Here is a 24,203-nt window from a genome sequence, read left to right as displayed (position 1 = left end):
CTAGCTATGGAAAATATTATCTGCCTGGAAGGACTGTTCTGTGGATATTTAAAATTAAACAAAACCAAAAAGACTGGATATTCACAGCTTGCCTAATAGTGAATGAAGAAAGAAGAATAAATGAAGACTGAAGAACAAATAAATTAGAAATACAAGAAAACACATGCACCAATTGCTGAAAGGAATTATTTACTGTGGTAAATCCAATTGGAAAGAAAAGAAAAAGAAAAGAAGAAAAAAAAAGAAAATAAGAAAAAGAAAAGAAGAAGAAAAAGAAAAAGAAGAAGAAGGAAAAGGGAAAAGGAAAAGGAAAAGGAAAAGGAAAAGGAAAAGGAAAAGGAAAAAATGTGGCAGTGCAGACAACTATAACATCTACGAAAGAAACAGAAACTGCAAAACAGTCTCCAGAGGAAAAGAACGAAGTTCCAATATTCAAAATTCTTCAAAGCAAGTGTGGGCAAATAAAATGTTGAAATGATGAGAAGAAATGTCTCCACTCTGTACAAAACATAAGAACCCCCCAATGACAGAGGGCTGTCTGCATAACCCAAGGCAGCTTGTCTAACACCTATTTGCTGATTACAATTTGATTGAAAATAAGTGCATTGCAGACTACACAAATGCAACTGATCACCAGTATTTGCTAAGACCTTAGGTTAATCCCTCTTAAAATAATGCTGTTGAATAACCTCAGAACTTAAAATATCTACATACAGTAAACTGGAGCGCTCAGAAATTCAAATACACTTACGCTGCATATTTCAAAGTTTAGAACACAACTCTTGAAGAGGGAAAATGTATTCTTACCACTATTATACTACTTCAAAGTTCCTAATTTGATGCTTCTTACATGAGAAACACACTGGAAATTTTAAATGTTCCTTTATATAGGAATTTACAAAAAGAATTCATGGTATATACCCAATAACTTAGTCCAACATCATTATTTCTTTTATAGCACAGCTTGATTAAATATCTGGAAGATTAAAAAAGAAAGAAAACTGAATCAATCTCTGTGGTATAAAGGGTGATGCTAAGAAATTTGTTTTCTAACATAATGAGATCATACCATTAAGGCTCCACTGCTTGCAACTTACAAGTAATTTTCTTGCTTTATGGGGTATTGTCCTTCATTCATACACACACTCCATTATGCATTATAGATAACATATACAGGGGGCTAAATGGAAGAAATTGCAATAAGCATTTCCACAAGATAATGGAAGGGATATATGATACAAGGGAGACTCAGCACGGATGAAGAAATCCGCTTATCAGGTCCTGCACAGTATTCCAGCTATTTATGTAAAGTTTAAGCATTGTTATCTGGAGAAGGGGGAAGAAGGGGGGACTCACAGAGGAACAAGGTTATTCATCTGCTTTAGCAAGCCTGTGTGATAAACCTTACTCACATTCCCCACACCCATACCTTTCAAAGACTTGCCTTCACTGAGACTCTGGGCTCTCTTTTCAAGTTTTGCTAAGGGTAAGAATGACATCCTTGATGCCATTACTAAACAATATTGTAAAGGTGCAGGACTGAGTGGGAATAGAAGTGGGAAATTTTAAAGGATATATTTAAATAGAGGCAAAGATACTTTACCACTAAAAAAATCCATAATCCTGTTAGAGTTCTCTTTACTGTCAGCTATCCACAACTCCAAATTCAAGTTCTCTTGCTGAGGAATAAAAAAAGAAACCTCCTCTCTGGAACAATACATATTATTCAGCTTTTCTTATCATGGGAGAAGTTTAATCCAAACCATTTTGGTTCTCCATTCCCTCCACTGAATTTAATAATATCTGGAAAAGGCTTCTGGAATTTAACCTAATCTCACAGGCTTAGCTAAGACAAGAATCACTAAAATTTAAAGACTGAACCTGCCTTTGTGCATGAGTTATTACTCAAGGGATGTTTTCCTAGCAAATTAGGATTCTAGACTGGGTCTCTCTTCCACCAGATAGGCATTTCCACTCTAATTCCCAGTACTTCAGTCTGTAAATTTCAAAGAGCTCTTCAGTACTGAAAGAATTTATGGGGATGAAGGGAATCTACAAGTGAAGAACTAAACCCTAAAGGTCTTATCTCTTTCACTTGACCAGAACAACTTCACCAGCAGGCAGCACAGTACACAGATGTTCCCACTTTTCACTTCACTTTTCTCAGTAACATCGGGTCACAGAACTCCATAGGAAAATTCCAAAGCAATGGCAGAATTTACAAAAACCAGTATTTCTTAAACACTGACTGCTGGCACCTCAACTTTTAAAACCCATTTTATGACCTTCACAGGCGCTCTGACACACACTCCAAAGAGCATGTGACCCTGTTATGTCATGCAGTGTCCAAAACATGGGATTATCTTCTTCTTAGAACCTGTGTTCACTGAGGAGTTTCGCCACCGGTATCAACAGCCCTCCTTTACAGGCCTCTTGAATCAGCAGTCGCTCTCCATGGTTCTTTTTACATTTGTTGGCAAGTACAGGCAAGTTTAAGAAATTACTTATGTCAAGAATATCTCCCCCTTCTCCATGCTCAAGTTTTCAATTGCAATGAATTAACATAGGGCACTCCAGTAATTAAAAAAAGCCTAATTAAAAATATAGGCATTGTCAAGAATAGACACACATCCATTAGTAACTTCTGAACCTTCCAAACCCCCTGCCACTTTAAAATAATCTGTTAGGAAAAGAATTCAAAAGGACAACAAAATTTATAGCATGTTGGGAAGCATGTACATCATGATCCAGAACTAATAGCTCCTTCATTAAAAAAAAAAAAGAAACCAAAAAAACAACCCAAAAAAAACCCAAACAAAATAAAACCAAACAAAACCCCCAACAAAATAAAATCAGTCTTCCATTGGTTTCTCCATTGTTAGTGTGAGGTGTGGTGGCATTGAGGTCCCTTAGGTAGCTAGACTGAATTCACATACAGAGTCACAGCCATGAATAACACTCAAAACCAACAAAAACTCTCAGAAGATGATTCCAGCTTCAAATTACATATATCTCCATTATAAATACTAACACAAACACAGGGAAAGAAGGAAGCACAGACAAAAAAAACCTCAATAAGCCAAGACCAAGAAAGTACACATAGAGTAAATGAACACCCTTGAAAAATGCCACAATAATAACATACACTGCTGCATAATCCTTTTGGAATAAGGAAATGCTGTCTTTCAAAAAAGAAGTCTTTTAAAAGCACAGAAACTACCTTAAAGTTGCATGTTCCATGATTTTGAGCGTCCCTATATCATAGTATCTTACTTTCAGAAATCCTAAACAGAAGTAGTTAAACAAAAGAGAAAGCAATTGATAAGACCATTTTCATTTTCTTTCATCAATGCAAGGCTTCCTTCTGGGAAAGCTACATCCCTACTGATGGCAAGAAACCAACAGTTAGAAGTAGGTTAGGTGAACCCCAAGGGATTATAATTTGCCATTGTCTAAAAAAAGTTAATAAATTCAATTTTAAATAGAGATGCAATTAGAATTCCAGGCAATGGTAACCAAAACATTCAAAACCAGGTGCAGATACTTACTTTTCTTAACTGTAATCTTTATCCCTGGAATCTGGGTCCCAACTTACCTATTGCCCATGGACACAATGTTCAAAAGCATTTCAACCCTCTACAAAGTGCCTCCTTTCAAAATCTTCACCTTACAGAAGATTCTGGGTTTTAAGTGGTTTTGTCACCAATCCAAAAAATATTTGTGTATACATATAAAGCAGCCTGGAGCTTTATTTTACATAGTAGGAGTACTTGGAGATAATGGCCTGTAAATATTAAGCCTAGAGGAAGGTCACTGTCTTGCATACACGTGGCTCCATCAATTTACAAACTGAAGATAATTCTGCTTTTTAAACCTCCCCAAAATGCTGTACAAAGCTACTTGTAATTCTTCTCAGAGCAAGGTGAGCAAAATATAGGACTGGTGGAAAGAAGAATGATCAATTAGCAAGACCAGAGAGATGCCCTTCAGGCTTCCCTAAATGATTCTGCATTTCCAAGCTGAGAGGAAATATCATTCTGACCCTGCACTGAGTTGGGTGGTGGGAGGTGAAGCAACAGTTCCAACATGGAGCACAACTGCCAACAGCAGAACCTGAAAGCCAAAATGCAACTCAGTTTGTGCCAGAAGAATGTACAAGCAGCCTCAGATCTTCCTGTTGTGACAGAAAAAAGCACTTAATAAACAAAAACATCACAGGCAAAAAGATGCAGATTGGGCATCTCCCCTGCCAACAATTAATACAACCAACAGCGAGTATTGCTTTAATAACATATCACTCCAGCATTTCAAAAGCAAGCAGGACTGCAGAAAATAGAGACCTCACACAGTAACCCAATGGACCCAATGGATCTTTTTACCTCTTATCTAAGGATGACAGATTTGAGGGAGAAATAAATTGTTTGCCCTGACTTGAATGCAATTCACTGAACAAGTCTGCACAGCTTCTGAGCACTAAGAACAGTCTGAATGTCCTGTTAATATATAAACTTATATATAAACTTATAAACAGAAGGCTTCCCAACAGAGCCAATAAGAATGTCACTCAGCCTGAACATGGCTATCACAAGCTCTTCTATTTTTTGTAATAATTCCAGCACAAATTACCATGTTGGCCTTCTCAGAAAAAATCCACAAATTCAACAGATATACAACCATCCATACCCTGGATGGATCCAAGCCATCCATTGATTGGATCAGTAGGAGCAGAACAGAGATTACCTGCACACAAAGACTTATCCCTGCACCTCCATTCTTTCTCTCCACTACAAGGTAAAGTGAAACAACTCAATTCACAGCATTATCCCAGTAGAATCACAGAATAGCCTGGGTTGGAAGGAACTTCAAAGATCATCCAGTTCCAACCCCCTGCCATGGGCAGGGACACCTTCCACTGGCACAGGTTGCTCAGAGCCCCATCCAACCTGGCCTTGAACACTGCCAGGGATGGGACATCCACAGCTTCTCCAGACAACCTGTGCCAGTGCCTCAGCACCCTGACAGCCAGGAATTTCTTCTAATATCTAATCTAAACCTGCCCCTTTGAGTTCAAAGCCATTCCCCTGTGTTCTGGGACTATATGTACTTGTAAATAGTCTCTCTCCAATTGCTGCCATTATTGATTATCAATTATTATTACCAATAATAGGAAAGCAAAGAGAAGAAAGACTTGATCAATGGTACAGGGAAAAAAAATAGCTACAAGCAGACTGAGTATTTCTGATGCTCTGCCAGAACCATGAACAGGTCAGCTTTGGTCATGACAAAAAGAAATTGTGTCCTACAGATTTGCATGCATCAGGAAACTGCTCCCTTGTCAAACAGCCCTCATGCAGTGCTGCAGAACAGCACTACAAAGGATGATCTCATTCCTGAACCAAGATTACTCCTATTGACGTAGCCTCCAGGCTACCAAAAAGAGCAAATCCAGGATCAAAATTTTTGCTTCTGCACTAGTTGGCCTGTAATTAATCACATTCCAATATCTGTACCAACTCGTTAAGTTCTGTTCACTTTAATTCTGCCATTTTTGCAAGTATTTTGCAAGTATTTCAAATATTTCTCAATCTTTGTTTTCCTCTTAAATACAGTAAAAAGCAAACCAAAACACTATAAACACAGGATTAATAATACAAAAAACTTTTCTGAAAGCCCTCTGTAATAGAAAGTATTTACCAGACCTTTCAAAGACTGAATAATGCAGGGTGTTAAGCCATCTGTGAAAGGTGTGAAAATTTAAAATTGATTCACTAATGTAGCAAGACAACAAGACAACATCAGATTTCCAAGCCTTTGTGTCTTTACATATTCTGAAATTTCATACATAAATAATTTCTTTGTTTTCCCATCACCAGGCATTGAAAGATTTGATACAATGTATTTTTATTCAAGGCATGTTCCCTAACTTACTATCTTCCTTACTTAGGAAAAAAAAATTAAAATAGGAAAAGAAAATCCATACTGCTACTATACATGGCCAAATTAAAAAAAAAATTGCCACTGTTTATTGAGAGATGAGGTATTGGGGGGCAGGAGGAGGGGTGTTGAGGCACAAACTCCCCCCACACTACTCCAAGATGTTACTGACAAAAACCAGGAATGCAGAAAAAAAAAAAACTCATTAGAACAATCCCAAAAAATTGCACCAACTGCAGTTTGTGGCTCCTCACATTATCCAGTAAGATCCTCAGTTCAAAATGTCTTGAGGCAAGTAAGGTATAGAACCTCATATCATCCTTAATTACATGATATTTACTTCCTACTCTGATTTGATTGGAAATAAAATAATTTTCCCCAAGTCAAGTCTATTTTGTCCCTGACAGTAATGGGTGAGTGATCTCTCCCTATCCTTATCTCGACTCATAAGCCTTTCATTATATTTTCTCTCCACTGACCAGCTGAGGAAAGGCAGAGAGAGCAGCTTTGGTGGGCACCTGGCATCCAGACAGAATCAACCCATCACATAACACCTTTGAAAATTGGGAAATATTCCAATCTGATATGCTACCTTAACTCATTTTAGAGAAAAACAGCATGTTCCAATAGCTGACCTCCTTTCCAGCAACACTGCAGTACTATTCCTTTCTGAAGGAGAGAGGAAAGAAGCCATATCTGAAATAAATGGATGCTTCATGTAGATACTGAGATATCTAACAGACAGATTAGATAATGTACCTTTAATAGATTACAGTTATGGTGCTGACATATACCACAACAGGATAAAGAATTTTTAGGAGGATTAAAATATTCCTAAAATTACATACAGCAAGAGTTATCTGAAATAATACAGCAGATTATTCTTGCCTAAATACCATAAATACTTCCCTGCTATTTGGATAAACAGCTCTAGGGATACTTTTCAAAACAATGATTTTAATAGTCTGTATTTGTTTTGAATATTTAGAATTTAAAAATAGGGATATTTTAAAGAGTGGGAAATACACCTTCTGTGGTTATTCTCAAGTATTGTTTCTGGGATTGCTTTTAAAGAACTCAGTACTTACTGGGAGTAATTTATTAAATACCGGTAAATCTCATTTCTCCTGGTAAGACAACAAAATCCCTATGGCATACATTACAGGTATCAGAGTCTCAATGGCTTTCCACAGCCACCTGTAACTGCTGTAGGCAAGCTTTTACACCTAGGGCTGCAACTTCTAAATCCTTCTCTAGAAAAATCAGAAGTTTTCCTCCATTTTCATTAAATGAAAAAAAAAAATCTCCAAATAAATAGGACGTCAAAATAATCCTCCTGCAATCTCCTAAACATGACACTGCAGATTATATATTACACTTTCCAATCCCAGCCTTCTGGGAATTATTCTAGTAATGAAGGTATGTTACAGAGAATATCTAACTCCTGCACATTCAGTTATGATGGCAAGGCTTCACTGAAGAAAAATAAAAACCTGGACAAAAGAGAAAACCACAGCCAAATTCTCCAGAGCAGTACTTGGTCACAGAAAAGTCATCTTTATTTGTGTGAAATGCAATTACCAGAAACTCACATGAATCCAGCTGTACTGGATAAATGCATCAGTTTTCAATTTAGTCACTGAAGTCTGTGTGACTGAGAGAAATCTTTCTTAGCATATGAACATGAAGACACAACCAGGACTCCAAATATTCACATTCTGCTGAAGGAATGCACAGATCAGAACAGGACACAGATTCAGGCACTGGAGGCTTTATTCCTCCGTGTAATGTGGGTCAGTTTGAGCTAGACTTACATTTGCAGGTAAACTGGTGCAACAGGAATAGATAACCAGATTGAACCAGTTAATGTCAAGCCCCTGATGTCCACACCATACAGATGATTAAGGCATTTTATTTCACTGTAGGCTTGTCAATACCCAAAAACAACTGATTCACCACTACAGAAATGGTTTGCAGCTCTTTACAGGATCAGAGGCTGGTTCAGACCCTCTAAGACCCTATTAAGAGTTACAAAGTGGTCCTAAGTTATACCTCATTCATGCCTGAGTATCTTGAGATAACGGAATGAAAAGTACTAATCAGTCCTGCGGTTGCACTTGCATGGTTCCACTTAATATTGTTCTACCTTCTAGTCATGGTTAAGTGGTGGGTAGGAAGAAATGTGAACATTTGCAGTAAGATCATGACTTTTTAAACATGTACACCCTCAGGAAAAATCAACATGTATGTGTTCAGACCATTTATATACAAGAATTACATCAAAAGGTTGGTTGGCTTTCTACTTCAGAGAAAGCTTCAGGATGAAAAAGCTTTTGCATCCTCTGCATATACACAGATCCAAACAAATCACTCCAAACAAAATCTCCATGCCAGGTAAAGTTTAAAGTTCCAGGAGCTGATCTTATAACTGTGGGCTATCAACAAACTGATGAAAGTGATGCCCAATTTCACAGAGCAGTCATGGGTAAACTGAAGAAATTTCACAGGTTTATTCTGTAAATGAGGAGCAAAGGGACAGAGGTTTGGTGGGCTACTCATACACATAGTGCTGATTTTTTTCTGCAGTTGTTTTAAGATGCAGCTGAAGAGAGTACAGAGTAAAATAACTTTATGGTTGCAGAAAGCATGTAGCACCTAGGTGATTTCTTTGGGGACATTATAATTGCCATACTAAATTGAGACAGTCTGACAACAGTCAGCCTACCAATCAGAACAAGGAGCTAGAAACAAATATACACTGCACTGTTCCCAATCCTCCTGTATCTGACTTTGTTCTGTCACCCACCATTTCTGCATTTGAACACATCCCATCTCTTCTCTACATGCTAGCAACATAAATCTCTTGGAGACTTCAAGGATGCAATATATGAAATGGTGTGTGAGTATTTCACTAAAGAGGACAGAGTGCTAAGTGGTACTGTGAACATTGTGACAGTAGTTTTATCAAAGTAGAGAGAGCTTTTGCAAAACTTCCTAAGAATTGTAACATCAGATCTGTATAATCTCCCCTATGAATCTGTACACAGCCACATACACAGCTGAAAAAAGGTCTTTAGTATTTTATCCTGCCTTTTGGCAATTGTAATTTGCCAGTGAATAGATACAGGCTGCTCTGTAAATCTTACCCTGTGACAGAGCAACAGAGATCTGACCTCTCAGTCCTGTTAATTACTGGGGCAGGGTAAAGATCTTGTAACCACAATGAAGCACTGGAACACATCTCTGCAGCCTATGTGGTGGGGGAGAGACAACATTGCTTTTTGTCAGCAAGAATTTAAATAAAATTTACTCTCCTCAAACACAGCAGAAACTCCTGAGACTGAAAGACAAGAAGCTTCTAACAAATGAGGACATTTCTTGGGTGAAAAGCAAGCTTTCAGCTTGAAGGCAATTCCCCACCCCACCATCACAAATGTCACAGAAGCTGACTGCTTTGCCTGACTCCAGTGCAAACTTCCACCCTTATGATCACAAACATCCCTTGGCCATACTGCATTATGTTGTCAGTATTCTGTACTAAGGGAAGTGGTAACTGGTTTGGTAGGGCTTTTTCATTTTGTTCAGCTTTTTTTCTTCTTTTTTTTTTTTTCTTCAGCTTTGGTTTGTTGTTTTGTTGGTTTTTTGTGTTTGTTTTTTTTTTTTTTTAAGATGAACAAGCCAAATCACCACAGGGAGCATTTGCAGTGAAGATGCCAGGAAATAGATTTCATATTCCATATATTTCCTGCCAAAGTATATTTGCATACTATGCCTTCCACGGCTGACTTGGAACTGCAAAGATCTGTTTTCTTTGGCCCTTCAAAGTTTGATTGCTACTTCCCATATAAAAGCTCAATAGGAAGCCAAGCTCCTTGTTGCAGTTCTTGCAGACCCTGGCAAACCTGCCCACCAAAACCCATCATCAGTGTGACACTCCTACAAGCCCCCAGTTAGAGTAGTAAAAATTGGTATCTGGAAGATCTTAATGGGTAATTCCTATTTCTTAGTTAATGTAGGGAATTACAGTGGAGTTTTTTTAAATTTTTTTTCTGCAGCCAGCCAAGAACAGAAATTGGAACCACTGATCCTCAAAGGATAAGTCAGAAATACATGGGGAGACAATTTTTGCAAACTCACCACACTTATCTCCAAAAAGCCAAGCTATCCCTGTAGCTCCTTGGGAGTGTCCAAAGGTTAACTACATGTTTGAACACAATAAGTGTCACAGCCAAGAACAACTGCTGACCTTCCTTCATCAAAAATCATTAATTACATTTGGATACTGTCCAACAGGCAAAACTCCCAAACTTCAATAAACAGAATGGAGCTTGTATACAATATTTCTTACTGTGCTACAAATAGTGGGCATTATCAAATAATCCCAACACCTGTTTTAAGAACCTCATTCTTCATAGATTCAACATGATGCTATCAGATAAACTTTTCAGTTACCACCTTAGAAAACCCTGCCTGGATGCTTGCTGAGATGGATGAGATATTATGCTGGATCACATCAAACCAGCAGTGTCTTCCTGCTGTTTGTGCAGTTACATGGGCAGCACAACCAAAGAAACCTGTTCTCCTACAAGTATTCAGTTCACACCAGATTCTTTGGAAAGCTCACATCAGACTTTTCTGTAGTTCAGTCAAGTGAAGCATCTCTCTTGTATTGATTCTCTGGTACCCAGAAAAAGCTGAGCTTCCACTGCAGTATTTTCCTTACATGTGGAAAATGGAGCATTAACCTGGTTTCTTTCCTCTGACCAAGAGTCTGTTTTCAACAAGCTTTTAGAAATTCAGTACTTTTGACACTACTACCTTTCCGTCCTTTGTGCAAGTAGCCAACATGTTTATAACTTAGAGGCAAGCAGAAATCTGTATTTCTTATACTGAATCACAGGAAAGTATTTCACAGATGTCACAGACATTCTAGACCAAGTATTGATCCTGAACCCAGTGCTACAACTACACTAGGTGACAAACAGATTGCAAATGACAAGAACAAGATGACAGGAAGGGAAATTTAGCACCCCACAAAATTTTACTAGGAAAAAGCAGCTGAAGTGAGACTTATACTAGGTAGCAATACATGTTTCCCAGGTGTCAATATTGTTACAAGTTTTTGCTTACGTGCCACTAGGAGACAACAAGTAAATTTTTATTAGAGGCACAATCACCTTGTTTCAGCAGCCCAAGAGATTAATTTGATCCCACCCCCTAACACAGCTCATGCTAAGGTGACAGCAATAATATGCAGCTACTGCATTCAACAGCAAGTAACACCCATGCCCTTACAGTGAGGTGCAAATCTTCAGCACTGACATGCCAAAATGTTACATTGACAGATAGAGCCTCTCAAATGCCAGTGCATAGAGTAAACAACATAAATTGAACACTGTGCTATCAACAGAGCAGTACTAAGTGGGCTGTGTAATTAAGCAGAGCTGAAGTGCACTAACACTGAAAGTATTCCTGGACTGCTTCTTTCCAATACCAACTTGTTCCATTTGTTAATGACAATTCAAAGAAATCTTCCTGCTCTGTAAAAACATGAAGCTGGCTAACAGCCCTGATTTTTTAAATATCTAAGAAAGCAGTGGCTCTGTAAAACACAGCCTGGCCCCATTTGATATCCAATGGATAGGCAGCTACTAAGGGCCAACTCAAGTTCTCCACACCCTGCCAAATATTCAAGTATCATCCTATTGCCTTCTGTTTCTCCAGATACCTATAGACCTAAAAATAGATGGGTTTTTTACTGCTCTCCATACACTCTGGTAGCAGCTAAAATAAAAACTCCTAAGGTTGTGCTGCTCTGGGAGCTCTGAACTAACATCTGCACTAACTGACATAAAATTAATTGCAGAATTCTGCCCTCTACTTCTCTGGCTCTCAGTAACCTTACATCTTCAGTAATAGAGGAAAGAAGCTTTTTGCACATAGAGAAATCTTCTGAAGGACCCATAATTTAAAAAAAACCCACCTGCTTTCTTCCAGAAGACAAAGGCAGCAGGGCACTGCTCAGTCAAAGGTGTGACTTGCATCATGATTAGAGCAAGGTGCAAACTAAAAGCCAGAAAGGATTCATTTTCCTCCATCCAGTTCATTATTATTTCTCTTACACTATAAAACCTTCAGTCAAGATCAAGTTTTCTTTCCTCTAGTCACCAGAAAACAGAAAAGCAAGAGAAAGGAAGCTTCATTTACTTTCATTTTACAGAGTGGAAGCTAAGACACACAGAATGATGGACAAGCCCAGGCAAACCCAGCTTGTGGCAATCTGACTGCAGATCTCCTGAGAGAATCAAAAGAAATGCTGTCTTTCCCACCTCATTTTGCAGCAGGCAAGAGAAAGAATTTTGAAAAAGCAAGAAACTTTTTGTCAATAGGCCACAGATACCACCTGCACACTAGAAAGAAATTATTTCTTTGGTTGCCATTGATATTGCATTCAGCTTAAAAGCTAAAGGACTTATTTTGTTCTGTATGGTTACTTTTAGCTTATTGGCCAGTTCTTGGGAGATGCAGGGAACAAGGAAGGAGAACAAAACCTAAATCCCTATCAGTTCAGAAAATGGAGAATTCAGTCCTTCATGAATGGGGACTGAAAACTTTTTTCCTGTCCCAGTCTATCTCTGCTTCTACAAAGCTGAGCGACTGCAGTTCAGACAGAACTATAATTTTCTTAAGTGCAATGTTCAAGATAGCTTTAATTGCAAATAAAGTTCAAATAAAATGGTAGAGAGAAATAAGTGCATTAGGGGAAGAAAAAAAAAAGCAACAAGATGCCTCCATTTCCTACCACTTCCTGTACAAGTGTGAGATCTCAATCGATGAGATTGCACAAAGGGCACCAGCTTTAAGCAATGCAGCTGCTTTCTGAGAAGCTCTCTGAGAATGGGCTTGGTTTGTCTGCACAGCTGGAACAAATGCAAGAAATGTTCAGATGATTACCTGTCCTCTTTCCCTTCCCATGAGGATATTCTCCAACATGAAGAGACTTTTGAAACATAAAAAGCTGTAACCATGAAACACAACTGTTTCAAAAAACCTGCAGGTAGTTGAAAGATTGGGTAAAACAGAAACCTTATGGGAAAGCCGAATTTTTGTTCAAGGTGGCCTGATCACTGAAGGATGCTCAGTTTTGTGGCTACAACACTGCGAAAGAACCAGTTATCAGTGACACAATCCAAACACTTTCAACAGGTTTTACATAGTATCTCCAAATAATGGCCTTAATTTCATCAACAATTTCTGTATGTCTTTCAGTAACTCAATATGTCCAATTCAGTTTTCTCACTTGCAAAATATGAATAATCATAGGCATTTATCTGAGTGGTATTATGTAACTAACATTCCTAAAGTGCTTTAAGATCCCTGCTGTAGAAACATACCTGGTGTATTATTAATTTTGATTAACAAACTGAAAATGTAATGACTAAGTATTCATGCACAAAGCAGGAAATCCTTATCTGAAGCCAGGAACAATATAGGAAGAAATTATCTCACATGGACTTGTCTTCATGTAAGATATATGTGATCCATCTACCATTAAAGTGGTACATGAAACTATGAATCTGTAGCAGTAAATTCAATCCAGTAAGCTACTGTGCTTAGGTTACATGCAGAACATTAAAGTTCTAATAACCTGCCTTTTGCTCAAAAAACCCCTGCCAGACACTTACTACATCTCACTCCTTTGCTTTTTAATCAAAGTGGTCATTACTAAGAACTGTTTTAAGTTCCAATTATGGTTGACATTTCTCTACAGAAAATTGATCACTGTAAAACAGGGTTACTCAGTACATGGATGAACCCAAGAATGCAGTTGTCAGTGCTCAGAACTCCTTGTGCTGTGCTGAAGAGCTGAAAATAAAAACATCTCTCCATTGCCACTAATAGCTGCCAGTTTATTCACAGGATGAAAAGTCTCAGATTATAACAGCATGGATACAGTGACATTCAAATGTATTTGGCAGCGAACTCAAAGAGCAAGAGAAGCAGAGGAAAAACAAAGACAAGATTCAAAGAGTATTCTGTCATTTTTATAAGTACTGGGCACCTCTGATCTGATGATTGCAGAGCATTTTCCAATTCCCACTTTAGCAATCCAACATATGGGTAAAATAGATGAGAACAACTTTCTCATACATATGGAAAATTGATACTGAGACACATCAGGCACAATTTTCAAGGTCTATTATTTTATTTAATTCTATGTACAAGTACTCCAACGACAATCAAACTGAATGTGAATGGGATATGATACGAGCTTCTGTGCCTGAAGCTTTTAGGACATTAAAGTAACTTAAGAGCAGAGAGAAGAATAAAACCCTGAGTTTAACTTTTTGAATCTTTATTCCGGTTGTTTTCCTTGACTTGGAGGCTGAAGTACCAACTCGATTGTGAACACTGGAATGGCTAAACAGACAACAAATATAAGTAGTAAAATTCAGCTTTGTATTAATGGTTCCTCCCCACCAGCCCAATCACAGCAGATCACAATGAAAAACTATCCATACCAAACTAGTAATAGATCATCCAAAAGGGAAAAATTAGAATGGACACAGTTCTGCTCTTATCAAAGCCAGCAACAAAACATGCCACTTAATTCCAGAAGAACAGAAAATTACCAAATAATGACACAATTTATGTTCACCATATTGGTTTAGATATTTTTGGCTAACCTTTCCTGGCTTAAAACCAGTTTCTTTTCTTCCAGTTCCAAAACCGTATATTTTAATACCACTTAGACATAGATCCTTTGTTTTAAAAAAAGCAAACCCATCAGATTTGCAAAATGACCTGGCAATGCCAGATCCCAGAAGTGACAGGTTCAATTGACAATTAGAATATTTTGATAAATAGGCTTCTGTTTCAGTTTTCATGGCTAAATATGGATTTGAGAGCTCCAGATGCTACACAAAGTGGAAGAGCTAGCCACTATTATTACATACACATGGAAATCTCCACCTTATCCCTGGTATCTATCTCTGTCCCTTTATATTATGTAAACATGGTATATCTCCATCCTAATGGCACTTACTATACAGCTACCACTGAACCTCACATCATTTTCTGTTATGTAATAACTACAGCATTTAAATTGGAAATGAAACAGTAGTTTTTTTATATGGTTTTCATACTTACAATTCTTTTAAACTCTCAATGCCACTGCAGTAATTTTAGAAGAAAACTTGAAACAATTTAATTTTTTTCCCCTTTATTTGAAGGTAAGTTTTAAGGTCACAAATTGAAAATTTGCATCTAATCAAAATGGAGTTCTCCCCAAGTTTTTATGAGCCCTGACAATGGGACAGAAGTTCTGTAGAAAGACAAGGTCACAAATTATCTGATCTGAGAGGGTGACCACAAAACTTACTTGCATTTCTGATTCAGCCATTGTAATCACCATAAAAATAAAAAAGTCAGTTCTCCATACATTGAAGTTATAGGTGTTCTACTACTATCAAACAGTAGAAGCAGCTTCTGCAAAGCCAGAGAAGCAACAGTAATTAGCAACATGCTTTTTTTGGTTCACTAATTAAAATAACAGTTCTAAAATATGGTGTCCCATATGGAACTGCAAAAGGTTTTCCAAGCAGCGAAGAGAAAAATGGAATTACCACACTCAGCATCTTTCCAGAAAGAGTTTAAACATTTTTGGTAGTTTTCTTTGTTTTGATTGTTCTTTAGTTTTTATTTTGTTTGCTTGGTGGAGTTTTGGTGAGAGTTTTTTTCCATTTGTTGTTGTTTTTTAGAGGGGTGTGTTTTCTGTTTGTTTTTGTGGAGGGCTTTGGGTTGCTTAGCTTTTTCAATTGTTTTAAGGCTTTCATTACACATGTACGAGTACCAACATTTTAAATTTTCTAGGTGCTCTTTCTGTGTAGCAAGGACCCCCCTGAAGTCTTTGTGTTGTTGTGACCAACACCAGGCAGAACGCAGCCTCAGCTAACCCACTCCTCCAGGCAATGGGCTACATCTATAAATCAGCTTTCTGCCTCCACCCCCCACAGATCAATGTCACAAGCAGCTATCTAGGGAGCAGCAGGGAAGCCAAGCTGGTGACTGTGTTCAAACACTCCAATAGGTTATTGAGCTGTGGTGTTAGGTGCTGCAGTCCAGCAAATCTGTTACGTTCCCCCCTACGTACACCAGACTGCTTCAGAGTGGCTCACCATGAAAACAACAGGATGAGGCTGCTTTTGTATCACCTTGCTTCAAAAAGAACTACTCAACGAAGGTCAGCAAATCACATAGGCAAAAGCCAAAACAAAACAGAGAGGGGAAAAAAGAAACTAAAGTTACCGGCATATGGGAAAGAGCATCAAACTCCCCTCAAATAATTGCTAAGGCTCTTACCAGTTTTTTAGACAGTGAGGCATTGTCTAAAAAACTCTTATGAGCAAAATAACAAAAATTCCCTCTTCCTTTTTATGCAATGCAAGTATCAATTGTTCTAGTTGCTCATTTACTGACATGCCACAAGAACAACAGTAAGAAAAATAGAAGAAGAAAATGGGACAAACATTGCAACTTACACTGCTGAGCCAGAGAGGGCAGTAGGGAAAGATTTGATAGCTCTGTTATCAACAACCAATAGAAACATACTTCAGTTTCATTGCTAAGACAAATCCACACCCTAACATAGTTAAGTGGGAAATTTTTTACAGAATTCAGCAGCCCCCAGATAAGGCTCAGGGTGATGTAATCAAGGACGTGTTCCCTAGCTACTCCTGTAAATCACTGGCTAGAGTGAACCTGCAGTGCACACAGCAGACAACCAGAACCCAGTAAAGCCATCCCTGATACAATGAAGCTGATGAAAAAGTTTAGCAGAATGAAAGGCAAATACACCTCCGGCAAACATGCTGCTAAATGACCCTTCTTTTCCTCTAAAAAAGGTAAGGAGAGCTAAGGGAACAGCAAAACCCTCCAGTCCTTCACTGTTTCAAGCACCTGTGCAGGAGCCTGGTGAACCTCACTGGCCTTACAGCAGTTCCAGGTTTGTGCTCCTGTTTCCTCTGGTTTGGCTCAGTCCAGTGCACAGGCGGTGCTGCTTAATGCTCTGCGAGAGGCTTTCAGTTCTTGCTTAACAAAGCTTTCCTCCCACATGTCATATGTATTCAGGCTACAGTCTGTTTATCTAATATCTCCCTCTTTCTCTCTCCCCCTCCCCCTCCTTCCACCCCCTTGTCCCCAGAAGAGAATAACCATAATGTGCCTATCGCTTGCAGAAACAGACAGCTCAGCTCCCCCTTGCCATCTGGTCATACTCTGGTCTCTCAGCTGCCGTCAACATATGAATCCCGTTGTTTTGACTAGTGGGGTCCCAAGGAACAAGCAACAGTGCAGATTGCAGGGAATCAGGATGCCCTTTTCTCTCATCCTTAAACCAAAAAGCAACCCACTTAATTAGAAAGTGAAAGGGTGTTTGTGAAATGCAATGGGAAGGCACAATCCCTCTACCTTTGCTCATGTGATGGGGATCCTGCCAGCCATCCCAAGCTCTTCTGCAACTCAGCAAATTAATATATTTACATAGTGACTTAACTTCCAAGATACATTTTCTGCTTTCATCACCATCACAAGAACATTCTGTCCTGCTTACCCCTCAACCTTTTACCTCTTTAAAAACAAAATATAAAAATCAAGCTCCCACAAAAGCCAAAGGCAAATATCTAAACCCTTAATCCAGGAGAATTTATCTTACAAAGACAGAGTATTTTAAAAGATAACCGGAGTTTGTACTAATTGGTAGAACAGGTGGGGAAGAGATTAAAAAAAGCCCCAGAAAAAATAAGAATTGTGGTGACAGCTTATAAATTTCTTAAAAAGGCAAATGGTTAATATTATTTCTAGGCTAGAACAGCATTACAAGTCTATGAAGTATGCCAAGGATAAAATTAAAATGCTGCTTTTTTTATAAGCACAAAGAACCAAAGTTGGTTCATCACCCTGTGTGCCTGAAACATAGCGGAAGCAGCAGACTCTGAACCAGTCAGCAGCAGTAAGGAACATAGCTGCACCAAAGTCTCAGCAAAATGACCAGCGTGCACACCCTCTCCTGCCAAAATGGAGTAAGGGAAACTCTCAACAGGCATCCCAATCTCTCCATGATAATTCTGCAGAGGGTTCAGAACCCAGCAACTGAGTGCTGCGACAAGGAAGCACAAAATGTATCTTTATGCTTGGACTGGGAAGAAGGCATAGCTTAGAAGAAAGCATTTAAAACTCACATCAGTGCTGTGGTGGTTTAGTGCCTTAGTAGTAAGCTTGAAAAACTGCTTTGTTTTGGTATAACTCACTTGGAACAATGCTATGAAAGCTTCCTAAAGTCTGTTTCTGAATCAGATCCTTTTCAAAATTCAGGTTTTATGTAAACAAAGTTGCTATTCTCCCACGATACTACTAAAATTATTCACCTTGTGATGTTTTATTCAATCAGGAGCGCATCTTGTGCTCCAACAGTTCCACACATCCAGGTTCATTAGTTTGGAAACAGCTATATAGTGAAACCTTTATCTGTGAGTATGTGAAAAAGTATTACATCACAAAACATATGCAAATAGCAAAATAAAACATAACATAATTTGAAATGATATTCACATAAACCAAACAATTTTCCCCATGTAGCACACAGAGAGAAAACCAGCATGAAGCTCTGCCAGAACAGCAGCTGGGTGGCACAACAGGTCTCCCTCCAAAGAGGCAGTACCATTTGGGCTCTTTGTCTCTCATATCTATGACTACCCAACCAAAGCTTTCATCACAAGTAGCTCTTTGTCAGCTTTCAGGGTTCAAAATGCGGTCAAAGTTCTACTTTTAGCAAGTTACACCATAAGACTTGCATTTTGCATCCATATTGTGGCAGATATCTGCCTATCTAAGCACAATCACAAGAGCAGCCAGAGCAGCACAAACCTCAGCACTGGCTGAGGGATTTTGATCCAGGTATTTACAGTTCTGGGCAAGTTTATTCAGCCCAGGCCTCCCAGGACATGGCTTCATTCTATAGGTTGTTGATCTAGTCAGGTGAAAGTCAGTTTAAGGATGCCTAAAGATTGCAGGCATAGCTCCTATGACACAGCAGGTATACTGTACTTAAAAATGGTTTTGGGGTTGTTATCTTTTTTGGTTGTTTTTTTTTTCAGATTGCTTCAATATATTAGAAGGACAGCAGATATAGCAATTACTGCTACTGCCCATCTGGTACCTGTTTTAGAACACAGGTGAATTCACTGAACAACTGTCACAACCACTGTGAGTTAAAACACGAAAATTTAAAAACCCTATCAACCATTATAATTTCCTTCACAAAGTACAACAAACAACATGTAGAGCAAAAATATTTATCTTCTGAACTCCAAATACTGCCCAGGGCTGCCTGAGGTCTGGTGTAATTTAGAGCAACCCAGAGTTCTGGCAAGCTCCTAGCACAGAGCAGCCTGGCACTAAAAGAAGTCCTGCCACCAAACATGCTGCCCATGCAGGGGCCAGCTCTACAGCCACAGGGCATGCCCTGCTCCATATTCAGCAAATTCTCTAGCATATCTACATTTGACTTCCTACAATAAACACCTACAATGCCCTTCACTAGTATAGCAGAATGACCTTTGATTCACATAAAATATATGTTTATGTATATTTGCCTGCATCCATTTATATACAACACATTATATCTCGCTAATATTTTTCAGAAGGTTTTTCTTAATCTATGCTGGTTTATGATTAGCTGTAAATCCCCCAGGATTTTCTGATCTAAATTAAATACGCCACAAGTCTGAGAGGAACACTACATCTCCTTACAGATAAACCAGCATGTAACCCCACTTCTTATCTGCCCAGTGCAGCAGTTTCTCCCAACCTTCCATAAAATCAGAAAATATATTTCTTATCTGTACAAAGTCAAGGCTCTGACAAGGCTCTTCCTGTTTCAAATGTCACCACCGTTCCAGTCACCTTTTTCTCTCTCCCTCCCCCTGCCTCTTGTCACTTACTAAGGAAACATTCTGTGATAACTATCAAAAACTGTTGCAGCCCAAAATTATACACCTGGGTAGCACTGCCCTCTGCCTTTGGTGATTCCTCACTTTATCAGTGGTACCAAAGGGCAGCACAGAATAAAAACCCCTCAGTCATTCTGGCTACTGGACTCATTTGTGGGTGGGAGCAGTAATGCAGCTGGCTTTCCTCACTGACTTTACTCACACTACTCATGATATTTAGGTTTCCCAACTCTTCATTAAGTTCATTGAAGAGTCTTATTTTTCCTTAAATAAGCAGCCAATGTGCCTCACAGACTGCTTTGGTATAAATAAATATTTCTTGTTACAAATGCCATTTTTAATAGGAGAAAATGGTAGACTTGGGAAACGACATGCTGGTCAGTCTTGCCTCTGGGCCCAAAAAGATCAAGGAGCAGTTCTTCCAAGACACCATGCTAAGGCACATAGAAAATAAGGAGGTGATTGGAGACAGTCAGCATGGTTTAACTAAAGAGAAATCACGCCTGACAAATTTGGTGGCTTTTTATGACAGGGTTACATTGTGGTGGGTATGGGAAGAGTGATTGACATTACCTACCTGGACTTGTGCAAAGTAATTCACACTGTCCCACATAAATTCCTCAACTCTAAATAAGAAAGACATGGACCATTCAGCGGATAAAGAGTTGGCTCAGTGCTCACCAGGAGACCAGAGCTGACTGGTGTTCCCTGGGGGTCTGTAGTGACCCCAGTGCTCTGTAGCACCTTCATCAGTGACAGGCAGTGGGATCGAGGGCACCCTCAGCACATCTGGTGAGGGCACCAAGCTGAGTGCTGCAGTCAAACGTGCTGAAGGGTGGCAGTGCCATCCAGAGAGGCCTTGATAGGCAGGAGACAGGCCCACAAGAACCTCCTGAAACTCAGCAAGGCCAACTACAATGTCCTGGCCAAGGGCTGGGGCAATCCCAGGCACAATATAGGATGGGCAGGGAATGGATTGAGAGCAGCACTGGAGACAAAGTCCTGGGAGTGCTGACAGACAAGAAACTCAATATAACCCATCATTGTGTCCCTGCTGCCCTGAAAGCCAAAGGTGCTCTGGGCTGCACCATGAGGTGTGGCCAGCAGGGTGAGGGAAGTGATTCTGCTCCAGTCTGGTGAGAACCCACCTGCAGTACTGCATCCATCGGTGGCCCCAGAACTTGGAGAACATGGGTGGATCAGCTGGAGCCTCATAGCACCTGAAAGGGGCCTACAAGAAAGTTGGGGAGGGATTTTTGACAAGGACATGTGGTATAGGACAAGGGAGAATGGCTTTAAGCTGAAACAGGGCAGGTTTAGATTAAATATGTAATTCTGTACTGTGAGGTGATGAGGTACTGGAACAGTTTTCCCTGAGAAGTTGTGGATTCCCACCCCTGCCAGTGTTCAAGGCCAGGCTGGACAGGGCCTTGAGCAACCTGGTCTAGTGGAAGGTATCCCTGCCCATGGCAGGGGGTTGGAACTGGATGACCATTAAGGTCCCTTCCAACTCCAACCATTCTATGGTGCTATTATTTTACTGCAGAGGGTAGAAACCATATTTCTTTCCAATGGAACTTTTATAGTGAAAACTTATTATCAAAGCAACAAATGTAATTCAGAATGACTGGAAGGCTGTTCTCAAAACACATCAAGAATCCAAATGTGTAAACCAAGCTACATGTCAGTCCTAAAAATATGAGACACAAAAAAATTGGGCTCATGGTGCTTTAGAGAATGTGGTGCATTTGGCAAAGCAGTAATGGAAGCTGCTTTTCCAGCTGGCTGCATGACACCTGGCTCAGACAAGGTAAGTGGGAAGGGGGAGAGGATTCATTTCCAGAAGTGTTTTAAAGCATTCAAGATGACAACTCATCACATGCTGTTGAGCATTCAAAAGACCTTTTTCTCACCCAGCTGTAGCTTACTGCAAGTGAACATAATTTGCATGTTGCACACAGTAATTACAATACCTAACTTCACTGCAATATGACTCCCAGTCTTTTTTATCCCCCTTCTTTCATCCCTTATTCTCTACAGCAACTATAGACATTAAAAAATGACAGAAATTAAAAAGTAGGTATCACAGTGATTAATACTGCATACTGGAAGACACTGGAGCAGTCTGGGACACTAAAAGTTAGATACTGTTGAGAGATATTTTCAAGTAATAACTAGTTTTCCAAGAGCAATACACTACATTACTGCCTGCATATCCAAAGTCACAAAGTAGATTTGCCAGAAAGTAATGTTCTACAGTGGGGACATCTGTATCCATTTTTAGCAAACAAAATGACATTAAAGGCAGAGATCAAATCATAAAGGCTGTTGGCAGTAACCATGACTTTGTTTGTGATAAACTTATCTCCCTCACTGCTACACAAGTCAACACAAAGCATGGCTGACCCCTGTGGAGGCCTATCTGCCCCAGACACATTATTCAGACACTGCTGCTTTAAAGCATATTGCAGGGTGAGACGTTTCTGCCATAAAACTCAGACCCAGGTTTGAGGACAGCCCAATACACTGCAGCTACAGGCAGCTCTGAGACCTTTAGGAGACTGTCAGAAAGAAGTCAGTGGAGCTTTAAGGAGTATTTTGCAGAGTCATTCTGAGCTAACAGCTAATGGTATGATCCATTCTCCTGTGATAGCTCTTGTATAACTAACTGATGAGAATCAGCTGCAAAGGAGGGAGATTTTATGTCTCATTAATTTTGAAATTTTTAAGATGTTTTTAATACCAAGCAAATCAATAATCTGAGTATTATGCCATGCTTCTCCTTTGTTTTCATCTCCACTGATATTCTCAGCTGTGTCATAATTTAGACACAGTTCTCTATCATTTGGTCTGAATACTTAAATGCATCACAGTTTACCACTGCTGTTAAAACCAATTTCGTTCAATTTTTATTTCACAAATTCAGAAGTTTGTGGAGTTTTTGTAAAGAAATTTATTAGTTAAAGCTTGCACCACTTTTGAACAGCAAGGGCTACAATCAGGCTACAAACAGTACTTGTCTTTGTGATTAGCCACAGTTCTCTCAAGTCAGAGAGATATTCAGATGCATAACCACATGTATCCTTATGTACCAAAAAAAAATAAAATGCAGAGATGAAAGGCTTTTGAAGCATGGAAAGACAACATCCAAAGTCACTTCAAGTTTACCAGTGTTTTAATACATTCAGCTTGGAAAATGCTGGACAGTTCCTTCTTTTTGACAGAAACAACTACTTGCCTCTGTGAAACAGGTTTCTTGCAGCAAAAAATTACATAGATGGGTAAATTCCTCAAGATTGAGAAAATCACCAGAAAACTGGGAGTGGGAACATGCAGTGCAACCTATCACCACATTAAGAATCACAAATTTTTTGTACGGTGTCACCCATATACACATACAATTGTGCAGTGCACCTTTAGATCAGTTTTAAACAAAGAGGAGTATACAATTGTATTAATGCCCTCCATGCATTCAACGGGGACCAATAAAGAGAAGGATGCACCTGTGACAAATGGTGAAAAACTTTTGTGTTCTGCTGAATAGCTGTTGCCATTCAAAAACAATTACTACTGAATAATGTCTTGCACTAAAAGCCTTATGATGATATCTGTACATTGACAAAGGCACAAAAAAGGATTTAGCATACACATGGAACTTTAATACATTTCTCAGAGTACTGACACCCCTGTTTCAAAATATGTGAGTTGAGACAGTGAAGAAAGTTAGTTTAAACTTCCCAGCTGCATTATGGAAATACTTAGCAGAAGAGGACATCAATTTGCAAGAGTGTTAGTTTTTTAATAAATGCATGTTTCTCAAGAATAAAAAATACATTTCTTTCTAAATTACTTTTTTTTTTTTTTTTGCTTTTGCTTCTGGCAGTACTTAATATCCATGAAGTTTAATATTCAGAATGTGGGTTTCTCTGGGTAGCAACTGCTCAGTCAGCATGAAGCTCCCTAAGAGGATGGCTCCCAAGGTATTTATATAATATGAAAACAGTAACAATAATCATCAGATGTTTATCTCAGCTTAATGAAACGATTCTAGATCTCTGCTGCTTGAATAGTTGAGAAAATAAGAAATGTTCAAGAATGATGAATGAAGAAGTAATGACTTAAACTATCAGCCTGTGGCAGAGACCATTCTTTACAACAAAAACAAGTACCCATGTTACAGTGTGACTTGCTGTGATCTTTCTATAGCTTGCCTAAAGTTGATAGGAATTTTATTATAATCACCTTACAGAGCTGTACTGT

The 24,203-nt window shown here is 39.0% G+C and overlaps 1 protein-coding gene across 13 annotated transcripts in view; it reads right to left on the bottom strand.

The window, feature by feature from the left end:
• BRSK2 (BR serine/threonine kinase 2) overlaps positions 1–24,203 on the bottom strand; it is a 304,213-nt gene that overhangs the window by 255,224 nt on the left and 24,786 nt on the right. The window lies entirely within an intron of this gene.

The sequence above is a fragment of the Agelaius tricolor genome, unplaced genomic scaffold, assembly GCF_023055355.1.
Source record: "Agelaius tricolor isolate 1412-34295 unplaced genomic scaffold, bAgeTri1.0.p SCAF_5, whole genome shotgun sequence".
Lineage (NCBI taxonomy): Eukaryota > Metazoa > Chordata > Aves > Passeriformes > Icteridae > Agelaius > Agelaius tricolor.
Note: the sequence above shows the minus strand (reverse complement) of the source record. Positions and strands in the feature narration are given on the sequence as shown.